Raw genomic sequence first — 7701 nt, 5'->3', positions numbered from 1 at the left:
AGCAGAGCATGTCAGAGGCATCAAAGTCTGGAGGGAGGCATGAGTACCCTACAGCAGCTCAGAAACTTGACTAATAGGGACCATCCACCCATCCTCCTTCAGTTCTAACCCACACTCACCGCACTCCTCCACCACCCCAGCTGATGTTTTGGTCAGGTCCAGTCTGTTGCCTGTGGCTGTGAGACATCCACCCTTTCTGCTGTCCTCCCTGTGCCCTCCTCTTTCTTCCTCCTGAGGCTCTGGAGGCCCTGCTGCCCTCCAGAGCGGCCAAGGCCCTCCTCTCGTCCATTGCTAGTCACTGCTGCATTCCTGCTGACACTCTGTGTGGCTTTGATGAGAGAAGGAAGAGACGGAAGGGACACAAGAACATCTTATCATAGGTTCCAGGTGTCTGGCTCATCCTCCAGGTCCTACCCTAGAATCTGAGTTGTCCTGAACCACACCTGGCCCTCACCCAGCACCTGAAAGCCATGTAGTTTGGACCTTCTTTGGGCACAGCTAGGGCTTGGACTCATGGGCTTCCAAGTAGCTCTGTCACTATGTTGGACATAGGCACCCCTTTGATGTCATGTGTCCTCTAGCAGCTATATCCAGTGGTTTGGCTACATTCCAAGCTCCTGCACCTGGTGACCAGTATTGGACTCCAAGTTCCTAAGCCCCAGCTTCATCCAGATCACATTTGGCCGGAGAAATGCAGGTGCATACCAGCTGATTAAGAGATGTACACTCAGCAAAAAGGAACTACACTGTGGGTGTGCCCATTTGTTGTTGGTCTAGTGGCCCATCAAGAGCCCCACTCTTGATGTACTTTTATGTACTTTTATGAGTGTTATCCTACCCTTCACTGCATCACAGCAGAGGAAATTGATATGTTTCCCCATTATACACACTTATGACAAAATTATACCAATGGCCAGGATTTCTTCATTGGAACACAGCTAGAGCTAGCTGATCAAGCCCAAGACATCTACCATTGACCAGAGGGCACAGTTTCAAAACAGTCCCCTGTATTGATTTTCTGGGGTGTGCTAAAGTTTGGTAGCTCTCCAATGGTCATGGCCAGTTTCTGAACATCAGGTCTGTTGTTGTTGTTATTGTTTGTTATTATTGTTTAAGACAAGGCTGCTTCAAACTCACTGAGTAGCCAGAGATGGTCTTGAGCTTCCTGCCTTCTCCTGCCTAGGATTAGATGTGCACCACCACTTTGGCTTATGTGGTGCTGGAGGCCAAACCCAGGGCTTTGTTTATGCTAGAATAGCACTCTGCCAACTGAGCCACATCCTCACCCTTCAAACTCTGTATGTGTGTGTGTGTGTATGTCTGCTTCCCACCATGATGATTACAGACTAATCATCTAAAACTGTTGGCAAGCCTACAATTAAACATTTTCCTTTGTAAGAGTTGACTTGGTCATGGTGTCTCTTCACAGCAATAAAACAGTTACTAAGAAAATTATCTTATGTTTATGGGTATTTGGCTTGCATGTGTATTTGTGTACCACATGCTTCCCTGGTGTCCACAAAGGCTAGAAGAGGCTCATCTCCCCTGAGACATGAGTTACAAATCATTGTGAGCCCCCATGTGGGCACTGGAAACTGACCCTGGGTCCTCTGGGGAGATCAGCCATGTTCTTAATTGCTGGGCCATCTCTAGCTACATGATAAGAAAGCTTGAGGTGAGCTGATGTACGTGGGAAGTTGTGCTTTGGTTGTGTACAAACACTGTGTCATTGTATGACGGAACTGAGAAGCCTTTGAGGTTCATACCCACAAATACCAAGTAACAAGTGTGCTCTGGGACTCTGGAATCTAGTAGGTCACTCAGCATCCAGGGAACTATGATTTTTAGCTTCCAAGGACAGTTGCTGTCTCCCTCTTCCAGAGCAAGCAGCTCTGGGGACAGTGGGTCTTATTCCCATTTCATAATGACACATTCACTATAGCCAAAGGTGAGAACAACCCAGATATCCACTGACAAATGATTGGAAAGATAAAATGCAGTTCATTCATTAAAGAGAATTTTGTTCAGTCATGTAAAAGGGATAAAATGGATTTTATTGTTCTATTGAGATAAAGGTATCACTATGGCACCTTCAGCAAATATACTTAGAGCCTATCCATTCTATATAATAATAGTGTGCTTAATAATGACACTTATTAATCCTTCGCTGTGCCATACACCTATGATCCCAGTACTTGGAAGGCTGAGGCAGGTGGATCTCATGTTTGTGGACTTGGCTAATACATAACAGAATTATTTAAAACAAAAATTAATTTAAAATTTTTTGTTTGAGACTTATCTTAGATTATCTAACACTGGCTAGCCTGGAACTTGCTACGTAAACCAGGTTGGCCTCAAACTCAAGATCTGCCTGTATCTCCTTCTGGCATGCTGGGATTAAAGCCATATTCCACGACACCTGGCAAAAACTAAATTTAATGAAAGAAGCCATATTCAGAAGACCATATGCTGTATGATTCCATATATATGAAATCATCAGAACAGGCCAATTCGTAGGGACAGCTACTATGTAGAAAAAAACATAGAGTAGACTGGAAAAGTGGGGAAGGAGACTGGCAATTAGTGGGGCTAGAGTCCCTTTTAGGTATGAAAATGTCCTGGGACTAGACAGTAGTGACATTCACAAAGCCTTGCAATGTAGTCAGCTAGAAGCAGCCTCGGGAGATTGGTGCCAGACCCTCCATGGAAACCAGGATGGAGGGATGCTCAAATTCCATAATGGAAATATCATAGAATTTGCATATAGCCTATGTGTGTCCTCCCAGATACTTACCATACCTAGTCCACATAAGTAATGTGTGAATTCCCGGTATACTGTATCATCCAGGGAATGATGACAAGGAAAGTCTTCCTCTTCAGGACACATGCAGATTTTTCAGCTACATTTGGTCAGCTACATTTGAGTCCACTGATCCAGGAAATAGGATACAGATGGCCAGCTGTATCGTAAAAGTGATGGTTTGATTGTGCCCTATAATGAATGAATTGTATACTGTGTGAATTGTACCTCAGAAAGCTGGTGTGTGTGTGTTTATGGGTGTGTCCCAGTCATATTGTGATGGGAGATGCCATTATGTATATATGTTTCTCATACTTGTTAATGAATAAAGCACTGTTGGCCAATAGGAAAGGAAGATAGGAGGGACTAGGAGACAAGGAGGAAAGAGGAAGGAGGAAGGAGGAGTCAAGATGGAGAGTCTGGAGAAGGCAGAACTGCCAGCCGCCTCTTGCTGGTAAGACCACTTGGAAATACATAGAAATGGGTTAATAATTAAGACAGAGCTAGCCGATAAGAAACTAGTACCTGGCTAACAGCATTATATCAAATACAGAGTCTCGGTGTGTTAATTGGGGCTGGTGCGGTGGCGGGACAAGACCGGCAGCGGGAGGAAAAACCTTACTCCTTACAATATTGTTTACTTCAAAGTACACTTGCTAAATCTGTCAACAAATAAAGCAATAGAGAGCCCAGCCACTTCATAGACACTTTAAAGCTGGATCTGCCCTCTGCAATGCCATGTCCCCTGCCATGCCAGGAATTGCCCCATTCTGGAACAGAGGGGAGTAGGTAGGAAGGCTTTATAGGACAGAAGGATGGGTTCTGTCCTGCAGCTCCAGAGAATGAAGGGTATCTGAGCACCAGACTCTGGAACATGATGGCACCTCAGCTGTTAGTCAGCTTGGAGGCCTGTCTGCTCCTTGGGCCATGGGTTCCTCAGGAGGACACTGTGCAGGACAGGAACTAGAGACCAGACTAAGGACATGTGTACCCTTTGTTTATAGGCAGGAAATCTCCTAGTCCTTTTTTTTTTTTTTTTTTTTTTTTGAGGCAGGATTTCATATACCTAGGCTGTCCTAAACTCTTTATGTAGCATATATAAATTGAGGATGACTTGAATCCTTGAATTCCTTCCTTCCTTTCTTCCTTTGTTTCTTTCTTTTTTATTTTTCTTTTCTTTTCTTTTTTTTTTTTTTTTTTTTTGTTTGTTTTGATTTGATTTCGTTTGGTTTGTTCGAAACAGGGGTTCTCTGTGTAACCTTGGCTGTCCTAGAACTCACTCTATACACCACCAAGCTGGCCTTGAACTCACAGGGATCTGCTCAGTGCTGGGATTAAAGACTGACCTTGAACTTCTGATCCTACTGTGCCTACTTGTGCCATGACCAGTCTACTCATTGCCTGGGATTAAGCCCAGGGTTTCACGAATGCTAGGCGAACTCTCCACCAACTATGGTACATTCCCAAACCTAGTTCCGCCTCTACTGACACTCAGGAATGTACAGTTTCTTGTAGCAGGCTTTTTCCTTCCTTCCTTCCTTCCTTCCTTCCTTCCTTCCTTCCTTTCTTTCTTCTTTGTTTTTTGTTTTGTTTTATTTTTTTTTGTTTTTTTGGACTGCCAGCCCCCAAATCATGGCACAGAGATTTATTATTAATTATAAAAGCTTGGCCTTAGCTTAGGATTGTTCCATTAGCCCTTATAACTTAAACTAACCCATTTCTATTCATCTACATGTGGCCAGGTGACTCATGACTTTCCCCTTTCCTCTTACATGCCTTGCTTCCTCTGCATCTGGTTGGTAATTCTCCCTTTCTTCTTCCCAGAGCTCTGTCCAGAAATCCCACCTATACCTTCTGCCTAGCTATTGGCCATTTAGCTTTTTATTAAACCAATCACAGTGACACATCTTCACACAGTGTAAAAGAATATTCTACAACAGTTTCTCCTTTAGCTTTGAGCATGACATTGGAGCCTGTCTTAGTCACTGTTCTATTGCTGTGAAGAGACACCATGACTACTTTTATAAGGAAACCATTAACTGGGGGCTTGCTTACAGTTTCAGAGGCTTAGTATATTATCACTGTGATGGGAAGCAGATAGGCATGGTATTGAAGCAGAAGCTGAGAGCTTTACATCCTGATCTGTGAAAGACAGACAGACAGACAGGCAGACAGGCAGACAGGGACTGGACTGGGTGTAGGTTTTTGGAACCTCAAGTTTCACCACCAGAGGGACACCTCCTAATCCTTCCCAAACAATTCCACTAACTGTGGAGCAAGCATTCAAACATATGACCCATGGGGGCATTCTCATCCAAAGCACCACAGTCTACTCCCTGGCCCCCACAGGCTTGTAGCTATATCATCATGCAAAATGCATTCAATTCGGCTTCAAAAGCACCCATGGTCTTTAACACTGTTTAAAAGTCCAGGGTCTCTTCTGAGACTCATGACCACCTATAAAAGGAAAATCAAAAAGCAGATTACATACTTCTAACATGCACTGGCACAGTATACATTGCCATTCCAAAAGGGAGGGAAGGGGACATATGAAGAAATATTGGACCAAGCAAAACCAAATCCAGCAGGACAAACTAAATTCTGCATCTCCATGTCTTCAGTATTACTCAGATCTCCAATTCTTTTCCAGCTGTCTCTTGGGCTGATTCCACACCCTATCAGCTGCTTTCCCTGTCAGGTGTCTCACAGCTCAGACATCTTCAATGACGTGGGGTCTGCAATGCAATCCAGGCTTTGACTTCACAGCTTTACATAATGGCTTCTCTGAGCCTCCATGCAGGGACTCCCCTGTCACATGCCTGGCCTCAGTGCTTTCCTTAACCTCAAAGGAAGATTCCACAACACTTTTTTACTCCTGCATCCTTCTTGAGTCTAAATCCAGAACCACATGGCTGAAGCTGCCATGTTCTTCTGCCTGCTGGGGATAGAACCCTGCCCCTCCTTGAATTACATTTGCATAAGCTTTCCATTGTTGATGTTTTTCCTTTCAGTTTAAGCTTTCTTTTAATTCCTGTCCACAGGTTGGCAGCTTATCTAGGTGGGGTCTCACACCAAAGGTAGGGGAACAGATAGAATGATTATAAAGAAAAAAAAAGAAAAAGAAAAAAAAAAGAATGATTAGAATGATTATAAAGAGATAGAGACAGATGCCTTCTAACAAGGCCACACCTATTCCAACGAAGTCATACCCCCTAATCCTTTCCAAACAGGTCCAATGCAGACCAAGCGTGATGGGAGATGTCATTCTGTATATGTTTCTCATACTGGTTAATAAATAAATATTGTTTATAAATATTTGTTTTCATTATTATGGGATTGGTTATAAATGGTTAATGATCACAACCAATATTGTTTTAAAGGTAAAAAGGAAATATGGTATAGATATGAATACTTTGTTTTGGAATGGATTTTCATTTATTGATACAATTTAAGGTCAATTCTGTGATGTGTATATTCTCCTTTTCTTTAGGTATTGTGTTTATATAGCTCATTTAGAAATGTAATGTATAATGTAGTACAGATAATAGATAATTATCTATGATAGTCAAAGTTTAAAGTTAAGTTAGTTAGGTTTTTCAAGATACACAGAGATATTTTTGAGATAGATAGGCATTCTTCAAACCTTTCAAAGACCTACAAAATATGACATTTAAAATGGTTTAGGGTTTTCATGACAGTGAGACATAATTGCTCTTGGCAATACCACCTGCACCAGAAAGGAAGATGGAAGATGGACATCGAAGAAATACATTATGAAGTTTGCTTTCAATATGGCAAGACTAGCCATGTGAACAAGATACTGCTCTTGTCTGGACTGTTTGACTTTGTGCTGTATAAACTGGACATGCAGGACCCACAGAAAATTGACTGCTGACTCAAGATGGACATTGCTACAGAGTTCCTGCTTCATGGAAGAATCTGCCAGACAGTCTGCAGGATACAGAGAAAAATGGCTGACAAACTTCCAATACAATAAGACAGTTTAAAGTTTCCTGCTTTGCTGAAGAGTCTGCTAGACACACTATGGCCTATGGGCTGAAGATGGAAGATTACAAAAGAACTTCGGGTGACCAGGCAGTGAGTTGTCTCTGTCATTTCTAGAGTTTATATACTATCCTTCTGTGGTTTTGATGGAGTTGAAGACAGATAGTTATGGTTATAGTTTTCCTTAGTTAAGCTTAAAGATAAATTACATATAGGACTTTAACTCACAAAGATAAAATAGATGATAAAATATTTTCTTCAAATCTTGCTAAATGTTAATGGACTAAATAATGTTAACTGTGATTCTTATTTGATAACTGTTATGTGATATATTTTGCTATGTTAAGGTTAAAACCCTTCTTTTTATTTAGACAGAAAAGAGGAGATGATGGGAGATGTCATTCTGTATATGTTTCTCATACTGGTTAATAAATAAAGCACTGTTGGCCAATAGGAAAGGAGGATAGGAAGGACTAGGAGACAAGGAGGAAGAGGAAGTAGTAAGGAGGAGCCAAGATGGAGAGTCTGGAGAGACCAGTACGCAGCAGCCGGCTCCCGGTAAGAAGGCCACATGGAAATATATAGATTAACACAAATGGGTTATACTTAAGACAGAGCTAGCCGATTAGAAACTAGCACCTGGCCAATAGCATTGTATCAAATACAGAGTCTCAGTGTGTTATTTGGGGCTGGCGCAGCGGCAAAACAATACCAGGCGGCGGGTGGAAAAACTGTACTTCTTACACAAGCGTTTAAACATGGGCCAATAGGGGCTGTTGTCATTCAAACCACCATGGAACTCCATCAGAATTATACTTTTGCCTTGTATCCAGTTCCTACATTGTTGGAACATTTGTCTGCTGGCTCTCTATATTCATTCTGACTTGTGACATTTT

The sequence above is a fragment of the Phodopus roborovskii genome, unplaced genomic scaffold (assembly GCF_943737965.1).
Source record: "Phodopus roborovskii unplaced genomic scaffold, PHOROB, whole genome shotgun sequence".
Lineage (NCBI taxonomy): Eukaryota > Metazoa > Chordata > Mammalia > Rodentia > Cricetidae > Phodopus > Phodopus roborovskii.
Note: the sequence above shows the minus strand (reverse complement) of the source record.